The following is a 19071-nucleotide window of genomic DNA, read 5'->3' on the forward strand; positions in this document are numbered from 1 at the left end:
AAGAGTTAAGCTTTCAGCCTCCCAGGATGCACTAGGTCCCCCTCCTATACCCCGCCCCCGAGCCAAGGCACCTCAGTTAGTTACCAAGCCATAGGCCGGAGGAGGAGAAGGAAGAGAGAGAACAAAGATCTGGACACATACAAGAATCACATTCTCACCAGAGGGAGACGGAAAACCGGTGACCAGAGCAAAGCCCATCTGCAGCACAGGTGCGACAGGGCGGGAGTCCTGTGGAACCCTATGGACTTCGTAGAAATAGAGATAACAAGGGTAAGTTCTTACCATATCTCATATTTTCTACTTCAGGGTCCATAGGGTATCCACAGGATACCTTGGGGATGTCCCAAAGCAGTATCCTTTAAGGGTGGGGACGCTCCTGTGCAGAAAGGAGAATCCGCCGCCCGAAGGAAGCATCCTGAGAGGCGAAGGTGTCAAACCTGTAATACCTCACGAAGGTATGGGCAGAAGACCACGTAGCAGCCTTGCAGATCTGAACTGCCGAGGCACCACGTCGAGCTGCCCACGAAGGACCCACAGACCTAGTGGAATGAGCCTTCAGAGAAGGAGGGACCGGTAGGCCTTCATGAAGATAAGCTTCAGAAATAGCCATACGGATCCAGGCTGCCAAAGTTTGCTTTGAAGCAGGCCAACCCTTTTTACGGAAGCCAAAGAGGACAAAGCGTCCGACTTCCTAAACGAAGAAGTGCGGTCAACATAAGTCCTTAAGGCCCGCACAACATCCAAAGAGGCCTCACCCACGGAAAGACCCGGTGAGTTAAAGGCCGGAACAACTATTTCCTCGTTAATATGAAACTGGGAAACAACTTTGGGAAGAAACTCGGGCCGAGTGCGGAGCACTGCCCTGTTCCCATAAAAAAAACAAGAAAGGGGGTCTACAAGAAAGAGCCCCTAACTCAGAAACACGTCTGGCCGAAGCAATGGCCAGAAGGAACACAGTCTTAGCTGTTAGCCATTTAAGATCCACTGAGCCCAGTGGTTCAAACGGCGGTCCTTGGAGAGCCCTCAGGACCACAGCCAAATCCCAAGGCGCCACAGGTGGAACAAAGGGCGGCTGAATGCGGAGAACACCCTGCATAAAGGTGCGCACATCCGGGATTGTAGCAATCCTACGGTGAAACCAGACAGATAGGGCCGAAACCTGTACCTTCAAAGAAGCAAGGCGAAGCCCATGATCTAGTCCCGCTTGCAGGAAGGCGAGAATCCGAGACAGACGAAACTCCCGCGGTGCATAACCTCTCGGTCGACACCACTGGAAGAACGTATGCCACACGCGATGGTATATCCTCGCGGAAGACGGTTTCCGAGCTCGTAACATGGTACGCACCACAGAGCTGGAAAACCCCCGGGACCTCAGCATGGCCATCTCAACAGCCACGCCGTCAAAGACAGCCGAGTCAGGTCTCCCCATCATCAGACGTCCCTTCGTCATCCTCATAAGGAGCGGACAGAGACGCCACCGGCCTTTTATGAGACCGCATCACAGACTCCCCTTGCAACACATCCGACAAGTGCTGTACAGAACTCGTCAGGGAGTTAACCCACGCTGGCTCCTGAGAACCCGGGAGCGGGGAAATAGGGAGACTGTGGGGTACCACCAATTGTCGTGGGAACCCCTGCATGGGTGACGACACCACAGACTGCTGGGACAAACCCATCGGAGTAAACGCGGGCTGCGGAGCTAACTGGCCCACTAAAGCTGTTAACGCCTGAGCGAAACAAGCCCAGGGCGGCTCCTGTACCGGTGCTGTAACCGTAATAGGCCGCGCCATGGACAAACACTGCCGGCAAAGGCCCTCCGCGCTACCCTCCCCCTCCGCTAACGGTACTTTGCACGTGGTACACTGTAGCCGGAGGGGAAAATCACTTTCAGACATGATGGCACCACGTATGTGACCTCTCTCACCAATTAAGTATTAAATAGGCGAGAGACCACCCTGCAGCACCGCACCGCAAGGGCTTTAGCAGAAAGAACAGGGACAGTAATAAAGCTGACAGTTTAGAGAAGAAAAGATTACAGGCAGCAGCGCTAGCACAGTCACATACAATGCAGAAAAATAACAATTCCTGCACTAACAGCGCTGATCACTCAACTACACAGACACAGGGCCTGGTAGGACACAGCGCTGCATACACAGACCTGACCACAGCGGAGGAGAGGTATGCGGGGGGACCCAGACCACGATGCTTCCTTCCAGCGCTTCCAGCAGCGTTCACCATGCGTTCTGGAGAAGATGGCCGCCGAGGAGCAGAGAGGAGGCTGGCCTGGGGGAGGAGCGCTGCCACAGGACCAGTCGGCAGCATGCAGAGAGGGCTGTGTGCAGCGGGGGAGGCGCCGGCTGTGAGACAGGGAAGGCGCGCTCCCCTGGCATGCATTTAACCCCTGGGACGCCGCAGCGCTACCGCTCTGCTGCGGTCCGCTGTCCCAGGGGGTAGTGGAAGCGCAGGTTGGTCGCCTGGCTCCACGCTGCAGCCAGTCCCCAGGGAGCCCCCTGCCTGGGGACTTAGGACCATGTGATCAGCGGGGACCCACCGCGGGACCCCGCTGCTTACCTCTGTCCCCCTTGAATCCGGCCATGGTCCGGAGCATCTGGGGTCACCGCTAGCTGTGACCCCAGACGCCCACCAGCATCCCCGGATCAGTACCGGCGTTCTGGTACCGGCGGGGTGTAGGGAAGACAGCATGGACGTCAGGACTGACTGTCCATGCTGTTCATCCAGTTGTGCAGCCACAGCTGCATGAAGAATAAGCTTCAGGGGCTCTTCTAGCCCCCACTCCAACAGGTGCACCCGACTCCGGCCGGGCACCAAACTAAACTGAGGTGCCTTGGCTCGGGGGCGGGGTATAGGAGGGGGACCTAGTGCATCCTGGGAGGCTGAAAGCTTAACTCTTTGGTGCCCTGCGACTGACGTCACACCTATACCCCAAGGTATCCTGTGGATACCCTATGGACCCTGAAGTAGAAACAATGATGCTTATCTTTTTGTAACATGGAACCGTTTATCCGGGTTACCCCATGCCTCTTCCATAAGTTCAGTGAGCTGCTCAGATTTAGGAAACTCAGCTTTTACCACCTTCTGGTGTCTAAACACTGGAGCCTTCTGTCTAGGAGCCAGCTCATCATCCTGTATATTTTAGGATTGATTTAACCACCCTCACCAAAGAAGGAACATCCACTGTAGAAGGACGGTCTTCCTCTCTCGAGCTAGACCCTGGAGAAGAGCCCGGCACATCATCTGATTCCTCTGATGATGCTCCTGAATCTATATGCTGAGCAGACTGATAAAAAGACTACCGGTCTGCTCGCAACAGTCGACTGAGCCATACTATGACTTGAGTGGGCATAAGCATCCACCCAGGAAAGATGTATAGGAGGGGCAAAGATAGCATGCTGTGGGTATCCCATACAAGGAGACAGTGTGGGAGTAGCCAAACGATCCACTAGCTGCGTCATCACCTGAGACAAGGAGGACACCCAAGATGGCTCCTGTACAGGGGCAGTAAGACTGGACTGGTGAGGTGGTTCTTTATAACAGACAGCACACAAACCATCCTTTATAAAGTCCTGAGAGGACTAGGTCACCAAACAGGATTTACATGAAACCAGCACAGGAGCCTCCGCCTCCTGTTTCCCTTTACATTTTGACATATCAATTATAAAGGTAACAGGGCAATGTAATGTGACAGCCTTCACAGATAACAAGTAAATGAAGTACCAAAGAAAACCCCTGCCCACCTGTAACACACACCTGTAACAGAGGGATGAGGAGAAAACACACACCTGTAACACACACCTGTAACAGAGGGATGAGGAGAAAATATACACCTGTAACAGAGGGATGAGGAGAAAACATACACCTGTAACACACATCTGTAACAGAGGGATGAGGAGAAAACACACACCTGTAACAGAGGGATGAGGAGAAAACACACACCTGTAACAGAGGGATGAGGAGAAAACACACACCTGTAACAGAGGGATGAGGAGAAAACACACACCTGTAACAGAGGGATGAGGAGAAAACACACACCTGTAACACACACCTGTAACAGAGGGATGAGGAGAAACACACCTGTAACACACACCTGTAACAGAGGGATGAGGAGAAAACACACACCTGTAACAGAGGGAAGAGGAGAAAACACAGATCTGTAACACACACCTGTAACAGAGGGATGAGGAGAAAACACACACCTGTAACAGAGGGAAGAGGAGAAAACACAGATCTGTAACACACACCAGTAACAGAGGGATGAGGAGAAAACACACACCTGTACCACACACCTGTAACAGAGGGATGAGGAGAAAACACACACCTGTAACAGAGGGATGAGGAGAAAACACAGACCTGTAACACACATCTGTAACAGAGGGATGAGGACAAAACACAGACCTGTAACACACACCTGTACCAGAGGGATGAGGAGAAAACACAGACCTGTAAGAGTGATGAGGAGAAAACACACACCTGTAACACACACCTGTACCACACACTTGTAACAGAGGGATGAGGAGAAACACACCTGTACCACACACCTGTAACAGAGGGATGAGGAGAAACACACCTGTAACACACACCTGTAACAGAGGGATGAGGAGAAACACACCTGTAACACACACCTGTAACAAGAGGGATGAGGAGAAACACACACCTGTAACACACATCTGTAACAGAGGGATGAGGAGAAACACACCTGTAACACACACCTGTAAAAGAGGGATGAGGAGAAAACACACACCTGTAACAGAGGGATTAGGAGAAAACACAGACCTGTAACACACACCTGTACCACACACCTGTAACAGAGGGATGAGGAGAAACACACCTGTAACACACACCTGTAAAAGAGGGATGAGGAGAAGCACACCTGTAACAGAGGGCTGAGGAGAAAACACATACCTGTAACACACACACCTGTAACAGAGGGATGAGGAGAAACACCTGTAACGCACACCTGTAACAGAGGGATGAGAAAATACACACCTGTAACACACACCTGTAACAGAGGGATGAGGAGAAAATGCACACCTGTAACAGAGGGATGAGGAGAAAACACACACCTGTACCACACACCTGTAACAGAGGGATGAGGAGAAACACACCTGTAACACACAGCTGTAACAGAGGGATGAGGAGAAACACACCTGTAACACACACCTGTAACAGAGGGATGAGGAGAAAACACACCCGTAACATACACCTGTAACAGAGGGATGAGGAGAAAACACACACCTGTAACACACACCTGTAACAGAGGGATGAGGAGAAAACACACACCTGTAACAGAGGGATGAGGAGAAAACACAGATCTATAACAGAGGGATGAGGAGAAAACACAGACCTGTAAGAGGGATGAGGAGAAAAACACCTGTAACACACACCTGTAACAAGAGGGATGAGGAGAAACACACACCTGTAACACACACCTGTAACAGAGGGATGAGGAGAAACACACCTGTAACACACACCTGTAACAGAGGGATGAGGAGAAAACACACACCTGTAACACACACCTGTAACAGAGGGATGAGGAGAAACACACACCTGTAACACACACCTGTAACAGAGGGATGAGGAGAAACACACCTGTAACACACACCTGTAACAGAGGGATGAGGAGAAACACACCTGTAACACACACCTGTAACAGAGGGATGAGGAGAAAACACACACCTGTAACAGAGGGATGAGGAGAAAACACAGATCTGTAACAGAGGGATGAGGAGAAAACACAGATCTGTAACACACACCTGTACCACACACCTGTAACAGAGGGATGAGGAGAAAATACACACCTGTAACACACACCTGTAACAGAGGGATGAGGAGAAAATGCACACCTGTAACAGAGGGATGAGGAGAAAACACACACCTGTAACACACACCTGTAACAGAGGGATGAGGAGAAACACACACCTGTAACACACACCTGTAACAGAGGGATGAGGAGAAAACACAGATCTGTAACAGAGGGATGAGGAGAAAACACAGATCTGTAACACACACCTGTACCACACACCTGTAACAGAGGGATGAGGAGAAAATACACACCTGTAACACACACCTGTAACAGAGGGATGAGGAGAAAATGCACACCTGTAACAGAGGGATGAGGAGAAAACACACACCTGTAACACACACCTGTAACAGAGGGATGAGGAGAAACACACACCTGTAACACACACCTGTAACAGAGGGATGAGGAGAAACACACCTGTAACACACACCTGTAACAGAGGGATGAGGAGAAACACACCTGTAACACACACCTGTAACAGAGGGATGAGGAGAAAACACACACCTGTAACAGAGGGATGAGGAGAAAACACAGATCTGTAACAGAGGGATGAGAAAACACAGACCTGTAAGAGGGATGAGGAGAAAAACACCTGCAACACGCACCTGTAACAGAGGGATGAGGAGAAAACACAGATCTGTAACACACACCTGTAACACACATCTGTAACAGAGGGATGAGGAGAAAACACACACCTGTAAGAGGGATGAGGAGAAAAACACCTGTAACACACATCTGTAACAGAGGGATGAGGAGAAAACACGCCTGTAACACACACCTGTAACAGAGGGATGCGGAGAAAACACAGACCTGTAACACACACCTGTAACAGAGGGATGAGGAGAAAACACAGACCTGTAACACACACCTGTAACAGAGGGATGAGGAGAAAACACACACCTGTAACAGAGGGATGAGGAGAAAACACACACCTGTACCACACACCTGTAACAGAGGGATGAGGAGAAACACACCTGTAACAGAGGGATGAGGAGAAAACACACACCTGTACCACACACCTGTACCAGAGGGATGAGGAGAAAACACACACCTGTAACACACACCTGTACCAGAGGGATGAGGAGAAAACACACACCTGTAACACACACCTGTACCAGAGGGATGAGAAAACACAGACATGTAACACACACCTGTACTGTAGAGGGATGAGGAGAAACACAGTGATAGTTATAACTGACAGTCAGAAAATAAAAGGCAGTATCAACACAGCAGCAGCAAACAGTCACACACCATGCATATATTAAGTTGCCATAGACCCTGTATCAACTACTGAAACGCGAGGTTTGGCAGGATATAGAGCACTATATACCTGAATCTGTGGAGAGGTATACAGGGAGAAAGGCCCATAACCTCCTGAGACCAAAGCGCTTCAGCAGAGCACCAATAATGGACTGTGAGCGTCTCATATACACGAGGAGGGTATGAGGAGCGACCCAGACGTGGGAAAACCATTAATGGATCTACGTCTGGGTCGGGGGAGAAGCTGCCGGGGGAGACCCTACCTCCACTAAGCTGCAGCAACCGGCCGGGTACGCTGGCCTCATGGCAGCGGCTTCATGTTTATCTCCAGCGCCGGAAGAAAGGACTGCCGCGAGGAATCACCTTACCTGACATCTCCGTGTGTCCGGTAGCAGTCCGGGCCCCAGCATCACTGCTAGCAAGCTCTGCCGTGACCCGCTGAAATCACCAGAGATATTACTGGTGTTGCGGGCCGGCAGAGGTAGACTGAGTCGCAGTTCATGAGTCTTACTAACTCAGAAAAATGAGCAGTCCCGTTACAGAGGTGCATCTGAATCCTGCCGCACAAAACAAACAACTGAATGCCTGTGGCCGGGGGCTCATATGTGGAGGAGGACCGTGAGGTATCCTGGGAGCTGAAAGCTTAACTGTTTGGTGCCTGGACCACTACAACCACATTATGCCCATGGTATCCCTGTGAATCTCTATGGACCCTGAAGAAGAAAACTGGGGTCCTACTGCACAGTTTCTGGGTCCCATCACAATTTATGCTTTTGAGTTCTGCATATGCCATCAGACCACCCCACATGCCCTACATATACTGTACACTATTGAAAGTCACACTCCTATTTTCAGTACAGATAATGCTTATAAATACATTGCCTCGATCTCACATAGCCAACATATGTAGTGCTGGGGGCAGAGAGGGGTAAGGGCAGGCAGAAGTTGGGACAGTGCTGCAGGTGGCAGCTTGGGCAATGCTGGGGTCAGATAGCAGTTGGGGTAGAGTTGGGGGTTGAGGCACAGAGAAGTTGGGGTAGAGCTAGGGGTAGAGGCATGCAGTGCTGGGGGTAGGAAGGGGATAAGCGCAGACAATATTTGGGGCAGAACTGGGGGGGCAGGAGCGGGTTAGGGGCAGGCAGTACTGGGGGTAGGTAGGGGGTAAAGGTAGATAGCAGCTAGGACAGTACTGGGGTCTAAGGAGGGGGTTAGAAGCATGCAATACTGGGGGCAGTGCTGGAGATAGGGAGGAGGTCAGGATAGAAGCTCGGCCAGTACTGGGGGTAAAGGTAGATAGCAGTTGAGGCAGTGGTTACCTCCTTCCTACTACTGGGAGCCCCTGGCCCGGTCACTGATGTTCAGCCACAGCTTGTCCCTCAGCAGCCAGGTGTAGACCTCCAGCTCCCTCCTGTCCTGGGCAGTACCCACCTCCCCGGCCTCCTGAGTGCAAAAAGCAGGCTGAAGGAGTCGGGGGACGGACCACAGGTTGCTGGTGGAGGCCCGGCACCACCAACAACGCTGCTGCTGCAGCCAAGAAAAATGCCCAATGCAGAGCCTGGAGAGCACGCTGGCTAAATGTCATTGCAGAGAGGCTTGCTGGAGGCCAGGGAGGGAAGGATGGAGGTCCCAGGCATCGATTGGATGAGATGCTGCTGGCGGCGATTGGTTGGGAGACGTTGAGGATGTTATTGGCTGCTGCGAGACACACACAGCGCTTACAGCAGGACCACCAACTGTCACCCCACGTGCTGCCAAACATCACTGGCAGTTCGTGTGGTTTCCTTATTTGAATAGTGAGGGAAGGGAATGTGTTACTACACAGGTATGGGAGGGGATGTGTTACTACAGAGATGAGAGTGGAATGTGTTACTACAGGTATAGGAGGGGAATGTGTTACTACACAGGTGAGGGAAGGGAATGTCAAATGTGTTACTACGGGGAGAGGGAAGGAGGTGTGTTACCACACGGGTGAGGGAGGGAAATGTGTTACTACAGGGGTGAACGGGAGTACTGCGTTACTACAAAGGTGAGGGAAGGGAATAAGTTACTACAGTTGTGAGCGAGGGTAATGTTTTACTACAGGTGTGAGAGATTGCATTTCTGCACAGGTGAGGGAGGGGAATGTCAAATGTGTTACTACAGAGGTGAGCGAGGATAAGGTCTTACTACAGAGGTGTGGGAGTGGAATGTGTTAGTACACAGGTGAGGGAGGGTAACGTATAACTATAGCAGTGAGAGAGAGAATGCATTACTATAGAGGTGAGGGAGTGGAATGTGTTAGTACACAGGTGAGGGAGGGTAACGTATAACTATAGCAGTGAGAGAGAGGATGCATTACTATAGAGGTGAGGGAGTGGAATGTGTTAGTACACAGGTGAGGGAGGGTAACGTATAACTATAGCAGTGAGAGAGAGGATGCATTACTATAGAGGTGAGGGAGAGGAATGTGTTAGTACACAGGTGAGAGAGGGTAACGTATAACTATAGCAGTGAGAGAGAGGATGCATTACTATAGAGGTGAGGGAGTGGAATGTGTTAGTACACAGGTGAGGGAGGGTAACGTATAACTATAGCAGTGAGAGAGAGGATGCATTACTATAGAGGTGAGGGAGTGTAATGTGTTAGTACACAGGTGAGGGAGGGTAACGTATAACTATAGCAGTGAGAGAGAGGATGCATTACTATAGAGGTGAGGGAGAGGAATGTGTTAGTACACAGGTGAGAGAGGGTAACGTATAACTATAGCAGTGAGAGAGAGGATGCATTACTATAGAGGTGAGGGAGTGGAATGTGTTAGTACACAGGTGAGGGAGGGTAACGTATAACTATAGCAGTGAGAGAGAGGATGCATTACTATAGAGGTGAGGGAGTGGAATGTGTTAGTACACAGGTGAGGGAGGGTAACGTATAACTATAGCAGTGAGAGAGAGGATACATTACTATAGACAGACAGACAGATCGCGGAAGGATATCTGATGATAGGACAAAAGGATGTAAGAATGTAGTTGCAATGTCTCATACTCCACAGCGATTAACGTACTTTTTAGCCCCTTTGTTTCCCTATCCTTCTGCTGGCATTACTGTGCTGGCAGTGGAAGACTCATGGCATGGAGCACAGGTAGGGATTGGATATAGGCATTACTGTGCCGGTAGTGGAAAGGACTCATGGCATGGAGCACAGTGAGGAATGGATATAGGCATTACTGTGCCGGCAGTGGCAAGGACTCATGGCATGGAGCACAGTGAGGAATGGATATAGGTATTACTGTGCCGGCAGTGGAAAGGACTCATGGCATGGAGCACAGTGTGCAATGGAATCACATACCCAGGGATACTAAACTACCATCTGCAGTCCCTGTCTTTAGCTAAGAGGTGATACTCTGCCAAGGTAATTTGCAGAACGACTCGCCAGTCGTGTGTGGACAAGTTCGCGATCACGCCTGTGTGGAGGTATTTGTTCTCCTGAGTGGACTAATTATTCGCTATCCCTCTTGTGTGGAAGCATGGATAGTTTTCCTGTGTGGAACTCTCAATGCATCCGGTGTGGACTTATACATAGTAACGCCTGTGTGGACAACTTGCTACTTTTCCTGTGTGGAATCTCTAAAACCTGTGTGGAACTATTTGTCCTTCATCCCATCTGCTGTAGAACTATATCCTCTGGAAGGGACTGAGGACCTCATTCAGAGTCGGTCATTGCGGCCGCACGGTCGTACGCCACCGATGTTCGCTAAACTGCACATGCGTAAAATTCGCAATGCGCGTGCGCAAACTAACTATTACGATCAGAAATTGCTCTCTCCTTGACCACAGCCAGGTCGTTAGTTTGAGTGACAGGATGAGGCGTTTGTGGGTGGTAACAGGGGAAGGTGCTTGAGAACTGGGGAGTGTAGATCCGAACGCAGGCGTGCCTGACTAAGCAAACGGCGTTTTATGGGAGTGCATAATTAACTAAGTAGTGTCATGGCACATGTAACATGGGAGGTTTATACACTGACTTGATCATAGTGCTTAAGAGAGGGTATGGTCAACCTTAAGCGCTACGACCAGCTCTGATGGTTCCCGATGGTCTCGATTGATCCTTATATGCCCGGAAATGACGTGTAATGCGAACGAGAAGTGGGCGTATTTTTAGTCTTACGGCCGCATCCTCCCCTCGCTTGTCCAACTAACGATCCCATCTTAACGACGCAACTTGCGAGTGCATCATTTGCATAACTGGCCCCTTTTCCCTTACGACCGAGCGGCCGCAACGACCGACTCTGAATGAGGTCCTGACTCTGTCTGAGCTGCTCCCTCGCTACATGTACACGTTCCTGAGTATTATCCATTTCTGTGTGCTGAGAAAAACAACACATGACTTCGGCTTCATCTGCTCGGTGTCTGGATGATTAGAAGAACCTCATATCCTCACAATAGGTTACATATAGTGGGGGAAGTGTCCAGCAGTTGTGGTCAGGATTTGCACAGTACCAACATTCATGGCACAAACATGGTCATTAAGATGAAGGTTATTAATACACAGGTAAAGCAGCAGACTAGATGGACCTGTAGGATTCTTTCTGCCCTTCCATTCTAGGATTCAAGTTGTCCCTTAGGTTGGAAAAAGACAAACCATCTATACTGTATTATCGCTGTTTATACAGATTTTATTTACAGGAACATCCATGGAGATTGTCCTGCATTTGTCCTACACTCAGATGTGTATAGATTCTCCCCCATCACGTACAGGTGCCGGTGTGGGCAGGCCGGGAGAGGAGATTGTCCTACACTCAGATGTGTAGATTCTCCCCCATCACGTACAGGTGCCGGTGTGGACAGGCCGGGAGAGGAGATTGTCCTACACTCAGATGTGTAGAGATTCTCCCCCATCACGTACAGGTGCCGGTGTGGGCAGGCCGGGAGAGGAGATTGTCCTACACTCAGATGTGTATAGATTCTCCCCCATCACGTACAGGTGCCGGTGTGGGCAGGCCGGGTGAGGAGATTGTCCTACACTCAGATGTGTATAGATTCTGTCCCATCACGTACAGGTGCCGGTGTGGGCAGGCCGGGAATGGAGATTGTCCTACACTCAGATGTGTAGAGATTCTCCCCCATCACGTACAGGTGCCGGTGTGGGCAGGCCGGGAGAGGAGATTGTCCTACACTCAGATGTGTATAGATTCTCCCCCATCACGTACAGGTGCCGGTGTGGGCAGGCCGGGTGAGGAGATTGTCCTACACTCAGATGTGTATAGATTCTGTCCCATCACGTACAGGTGCCGGTGTGGGCAGGCCGGGAATGGAGATTGTCCTACACTCAGATGTGTAGAGATTCTCCCCCATCACGTACAGGTGCCGGTGTGGGCAGGCCGGGAATGGAGATTGTCCTACACTCAGACGTGTATAGATTCTCCCCCATCACGTACAGGTGCCGGTGTGGGCAGGCCGGGAATGGAGATTGTCCTACACTCAGATGTGTATAGATTCTCCCCCATCACGTACAGGTGCCGGTGTGGGCAGGCCGGGAATGGAGATTGTCCTACACTCAGATGTGTAGAGATTCTCCCCCATCACGTACAGGTGCCGGTGTGGACAGGCCGGGAGAGGAGATTGTCCTACACTCAGATGTGTATAGATTCTGTCCCATCACATACAGGAGCCGGTGTGGGCAGGCCGGGAGAGGAGAAGCTCTGTCATTACACAGCACAGTGGGCAATAGTCCGTATTCAGCACCCACAGGGTCACACGGATAAGAGGAGCTAAACCAGATTACACATAATCCCTTCCAAGTTTAGGCTTCTCACCATTCACCACTGATCTGACCTAGACCAGTACATGCAGAAATGTGCAACCACTGAGACATATATAGATATACAGCAGGTCATCTTCTGCAAGAAGGAAGATGTACAACATTGTGTGTGTGTGTTGGTACAACATTGTGTGTGTGTGTGTTGGTACAACATTGTGTGTGTGTGTGTGTGGGGGGGGGTACAACATTGTGTGTGTGTGTGGGGTACAACATTGTGTGTGTGTGTGGGGGGGGGGTACAACATTGTGTGTGTGTGTGGGGGGGTACAACATTGTGTCTGTGTGGGGGGTACAACATTGTGTCTGTGTGGAGGGGGTACAACATTGTGTCTGTGTGGGGGGGGTACAACATCGTGTCTGTGTGGGGGGGGGTACAACATTGTGTCTGTGTGGGGGGGGTACAACATTGTGTCTGTGTGGGGGGGTACAACATTGTGTCTGTGTGGGGGGGGTACAACATTGTGTCTGTGTGGGGGGGGTACAACATTGTGTCTGTGTGGGGGGGGTACAACATTGTGTCTGTGTGTGTGTGGGCGGTACAACATTGTGTGTGTGGGGGGTACAACATTGTGTGTGTGTGTGGGGGGGATACAACATTGTGTGTGTGTGTGTGGGGGGTACAACAGTGTGTGTGTGTGGGGGGGGTACAACAGTGTGTGTGTGGGGGGGGTACAACATTGTGTATGTGTGTGGGGGGGTACAACACTGAACACTGTGTGTGTGTTGGGGGGTGTACAACATTGTGTGTTTGTGCGCGGAGGGGTGTGCAGCATTTAGTGTGTGTGGGGGTGTACAAATCGTGTGTGTGTGTGTGTGTGGGGGGGGGGTGTACAACATTGTGTGTGTCTGTGTGGAGGGTGTACAACATTGTGTGTGTGGGGGGGTACAACATTGTGTCTGTGTGGGGGGGGTACAACATTGTGTCTGTGTGGGGGGGGGTACAACATTGTGTCTGTGTGGGCGGTACAACATTGTGTGTGTGGGGGGTACAACATTGTGTGTGTGTGTGGGGGATACAACATTGTGTGTGTGTGTGGGGGGGTACAACATTGTGTGTGTGTGTGTGTGTGGGGGTACAACATTGTGTGTGTGGGGGGGGTACAACATTGTGTATGTGTGTGGGGGGGTACAACACTGTGTGTGTGTGTTGGGGGGTGTACAACATTGTGTGTTTGTGCGTGGAGGGGTGTGCAGCATTTAGTGTGTGTGGGGGTGTACAAATCGTGTGTGTGTGTGGGGGGGGGGTGTACAACATTGTGTGTGTCTGTGTGGAGGGTGTACAACATTGTGTGTGTGGGGGGTGTACAACATTGTGTGTGTGTGTGGGGGGGGGGGTGTACAACATTGTGTGAGTGTGTGGGGGTAGGTACAAATTTGTGTGTGGGGGGGTACAACATTGTGTGTGTGTGCAGGGGTGCCGAGAGGGGGGATGGGGAGCGGGTACACTTTACCTGGGCCCGGGCTTCGAGACGGGCCCGGCGGGAGCCCAGGTCTGGCGCCACCCCCCCTCACTTCCTCTCGAATCCCTCCCTCGCAGCAGCCACAGCAATCTCCTCTGCCTGAGGGGGGCAGCGATTACACTGATCGTGCCCCGCTCTGGCTTTGTGCCTTTCTTCTTCTTCTTCAAGGGGGCATGGACACGCCTCCCGCGATTAGGCCATGCCCCCTCTTTACCGGGGCCCGACGGCGCACTCTGTGTGGGGCCACAACATTGTGTGCATGGGGGGTACAACATTGTGTGTGTGTGTGGGGGGGGTACAACATTGTGTGTGTGTGTGTGTGTGTGTGTGTGTGTTGGGAGGGTACAACATTGTGTGTGTGGAGGGGGTACAACATTGTGTGTGTGTGTGTGTGTGTGTGTGTGTGTGTGTGTGTGTAGGGGTACAACATTGTCTGTGTGTGGGGGGTACAACATTGTCTGTGTGTGGGGGGTACAACATTGTCTGTGTGTGAGTGGGGGTGGTACAACATTGTGTGTGTGTGTGGGGGGGTGCAACATTGTGTGTGTGTGGGGTACAACATTATGTGTGTGTGGGGGGTACAACATATTGTGTGTGTGTGTGTGGGGGGGAGGGGGTACAACATATTGTGTGTGTGTGTGGGGGGGGGGAGGGGGTACAACATATTGTGTGTGTCTGTGTGTGGGGGGAGGGGGTACAACATATTGTGTGTGTGTGTGGTAGGGGGGAGGGGGTATAACATATTGTGTGTGTCTGTGTGGGTGTGTGTGTGGGGGGGAGGGGGTACAACATATTGTGTGTGTGTGGGAGGGGGGAGGGGGTATAACATATTGTGTGTGTGTCTGTGTGGGTGTGGGGGGGGAGGGGGTACAACATATTGTGTGTGTGTCTGTGTGGGTGTGTGTGTGTGGGGGGGAGGGGGTACAACATATTGTGTGTGTGGGAGGGGGGAGGGGGTATAACATATTGTGTGTGTGTCTGTGTGGGTGTGTGTGGGGGGGGAGGGGGTACAACATATTGTGTGTGTGTGGGAGGGGGTAGGGGGTATAACATATTGTGTGTGTGTCTGTGTGGGTGTGTGTGTGGGGGGGAGGGGGTACAACATATTGTGTGTGTGTGGGAGGGGGGGGGGTATAACATATTGTGTGTGTGTCTGTGTGTGGGTGTGTGTGTGGGGGGGGAGGGGGTACAACATATTGTGTGTGTGTGTGGGAGGGGGTATAACATATTGTGTGTGTGTCTGTGTGGGTGTGTGTGTGGGGGGGAGGGGGTATAACATATTGTGTGTGTGTGGGAGGGGGTATAACATATTGTGTGTGTGTCTGTGTGGGTGTGTGTGTGGGGGGGAGGGGGTATAACATATTGTGTGTGTGTCTGTGTGGGTGTGTGTGTGGGGGGGAGGGGGTACAACATATTGTGTGTGTGTGGGAGGGGGGAGGGGGTATAACATAGTGTGTGTGTGTCTGTGTGGGTGTGGGGGGGGAGGGGGTACAACATATTGTGTGTGTGTGGGAGGGGGGAGGGGGTATAACATATTGTGTGTGTGTCTGTGTGGGTGTGTGTGTGGGGGGGAGGGGGTACAACATATTGTGTGTGTGTGGGAGGGGGGGGGGGTATAACATATTGTGTGTGTGTCTGTGTGTGGGTGTGTGTGTGGGGGGGGAGGGGGTACAACATATTGTGTGTGTGTGTGGGAGGGGGTATAACATATTGTGTGTGTGTCTGTGTGGGTGTGTGTGTGGGGGGGAGGGGGTATAACATATTGTGTGTGTGTGGGGGGGAGGGGGTATAACATATTGTGTGTGTGTGGGGGGGAGGGGGTATAACATATTGTGTGTGTGTGGGAGGGGGGAGGGGGTATAACATATTGTGTGTGTGTCTGTGTGTGTGTCTGTGTGTGTGGGGGGGAGGGGGTATAACATATTGTGTGTGTGTCTGTGTGTGTGTCTGTGTGTGTGGGGGGGAGGGGGTATAACATATTGTGTGTGTGTGGGGGGGAGGGGGTATAACATATTGTGTGTGTGTGGACGACAAACATTTATAACCAATGAGAGATCCATTGAAAAAAAAACATAACTGATATTTTTTATATTAATGTCTCCAATTGTAACATGCAGAGGAATATACTGCGCTATATCAGAAAGTGCTAATAAATAAGTAAGTAGCTGTCACAATTAGAAGTCCCATAAATATAACAACGTGGAAAAGAAACAAATACATAAAAATAACCAGAGAAATAAAGAGTTGTTCTTATTATTAGCAGAACAATAGTAATTACACAGAAACCTATGAGGCAGCATAATAAGGTAAAGCACCAGGGCCATAGTCTCCAGAGACTCTCATGCTCGGACTACAGAATACTGAGAATTATTATTATTCTATACGTAGCTACACATAGTCAGGGATGTAAAATATATCACACAGGTCACTTTATACATTATATCGGGACATAAGCAATCATATTATTCCTAGCTCTTCAGTGCCGTACACAGCTATATATAACCAGTAACATTTTATTTCTCATTAAGGAAATGCAGGGTAACATAATTAGTGGCTTATTATTGTATATCCACCTACATAGAAGAGTCTACATATCCCTGCCCCCTGGGCTCAGTGTACCCACCCTAGTGCCCAGTCATGTAATCCTAGACTGGGCCTTTCAGATGCTGTAACAAGACTTTTCCCAGAAAGTTTCCTACAGGACCATTCTTCCTGTTGAGGGTGACTTGTTCCTCACACATTACCTTAGAGATCAGCTGATTTATGCAACTCATTTAGGGAACAAGGTTACATCAATGCTTGGTATAAGACGAAAGATACAGAGCAATTAATTACGCATTTCAGAGAAGTGACCTTTACATGGCCTTAAATAGACTTTGATCTATCGTTCTCAGCAATCAAAATTTGGCAACTTCAGTTCATGAATCTATCATGGGCACACAGGATGAGATCTCCTCAGACAGCCGCAGTACTAATCAGAAATGGGGAATACAGGATGAGATCTCCTCAGACAGCCGCTGTACTAATCAGAAATGGGGCACACAGGATGAGATCTCCTCAGACAGCCGCAGTACTAATCAGAAATGGGGAATACAGGATGAGATCTCCTCAGACAGCCTCTGTACTAATCAGAAATGGGGCACATACAAGATGAGATCTCCTCAGACAGCCGCAGTACTAATCAGAAATGGGGAATACAGGATGAGATCTCCTCAGACAGCCACAGTACTAATCAGAAATGGGGCACACAGGATGAGATCTCCTCAGACAGCCACAGTACTAATCAGAAATGGGGCACACACAAGATGAGATCTCCTCAGACAGCCACAGTACTAATCAGAAATGGGGCACATACAAGACTAGATCTCGTCAGACAGCCACAGTACTAATCAGAAATGGGGCACACAGGATGAGATCTCCTCAGACAGCCACAGTACTAATCAGAAATGGGGCACACACAAGATGAGATCTCCTCAGACAGCCACAGTACTAATCAGAAATGGGGCACATACAAGATTAGATCTCGTCAGACAGCCACAGTACTAATCAGAAATGGGGCACACACAAGATGAGATCTCCTCAGACAGCCACAGTACTAATCAGAAATGGGGCACATACAAGATTAGATCTCGTCAGACAGCCACAGTACTAATCAGAAATGGGGCACATACAAGATGAGATCTCCTCAGACAGCCGCTGTACTAATCAGAAATGGGGCACACAGGATGAGATCTCCTCAGACAGCCGCTGTACTAATCAGAAATGGGGCACACAGGATGAGATCTCCTCAGACAGCCGCTGTACTAATCAGAAATGAGGCACACAGGATGAGATCTCCTCAGACAGCCACAGTACTAATCAGAAATGGGGCACACAAGAGGGGAATCACAGATTTTTGACAGATAGAATAGTGGGTGGTTACTCATCCCTCGTTCATAGGGGACATAAGGAGTACACTGGGGTATAGTATGACAGATGGAGTCTGGGCACCTAACAGTTAAAATTGTGCAGCCCAGGTTCCTCCTCCCTTATACCCGGCCCCCAACCCAGGCAGGCCAGTCAAGTTATCAAGCCTAATGCAGGAACGGGAAGGAGAATGAAGACTGGCACACACACAGATACAAACACCCAAAGAGACAGGGAAACCAGAAAGCGAGGAAAAATCCCCCGCCAGGCAGGTGTGTCAGGGTGGGTGCCCTGTGTCCCCTATGGAGTTCGAAGAAAAGGATTTAACAGGTAAGACATAAATCTCCTTTTCTTCTTCACTCTTCCATAGGGGACACAGGGAATACGCTGGGGACATCTCAAAGCAATCCCCCTAAGCTGAGCTGCACTGAGTACCTGTCATCCAAAGGCCATATCCACGGAAGGCGAAGGTATCAAAACATACAGAAAACAGAAAAGAAGACCACGTGGCCACCTTGCAAAGCTGCTCTGCAGAGGCACCACGATGAGCTGCCCAAAAGGTACCAACAGATCTTGTAGAATGAGCAGTCACCACAGCTGGGGCAGGAAGGTCCACTGCCGCGTACGTGTGGAAGATGATTAAGTGGAGCCACCTGTCGAAGGTCTGCTTCGTCACCAGTCAGCCTCGCTTGTGGAAACCATAGAGGATGAAAAGGGAATTCGACTTTCGGATAACCCTGTTATGGTGCATACACACGGTCAGATTTTCTGTCAGATCTGAACAATAACGATTTTAAAAATAGTTCATATCTGAAAGAAAATCTGACATGTGAG

At 50.4% G+C, this 19071-nt stretch overlaps 1 long non-coding RNA gene across 1 annotated transcript in view; it reads right to left on the reverse strand.

The window, feature by feature from the left end:
- The window catches only part of LOC148453548 (uncharacterized), a 29006-nt gene extending 21340 nt beyond the window's left edge, over positions 1 to 7666 (reverse strand). The window contains exon 1 of the long non-coding RNA XR_015874925.1: positions 7447 to 7666. This is a non-coding gene — a long non-coding RNA (uncharacterized LOC148453548). The remainder of the gene's footprint in view (positions 1 to 7446) is intronic.
- Between the last annotated feature and the right edge of the window lie 11405 nt (positions 7667 to 19071).

Source organism: Taudactylus pleione, unplaced genomic scaffold (genome assembly GCF_031769625.1).
Source record: "Taudactylus pleione unplaced genomic scaffold, aTauple2 ptg001135l, whole genome shotgun sequence".
NCBI lineage: Eukaryota > Metazoa > Chordata > Amphibia > Anura > Myobatrachidae > Taudactylus > Taudactylus pleione.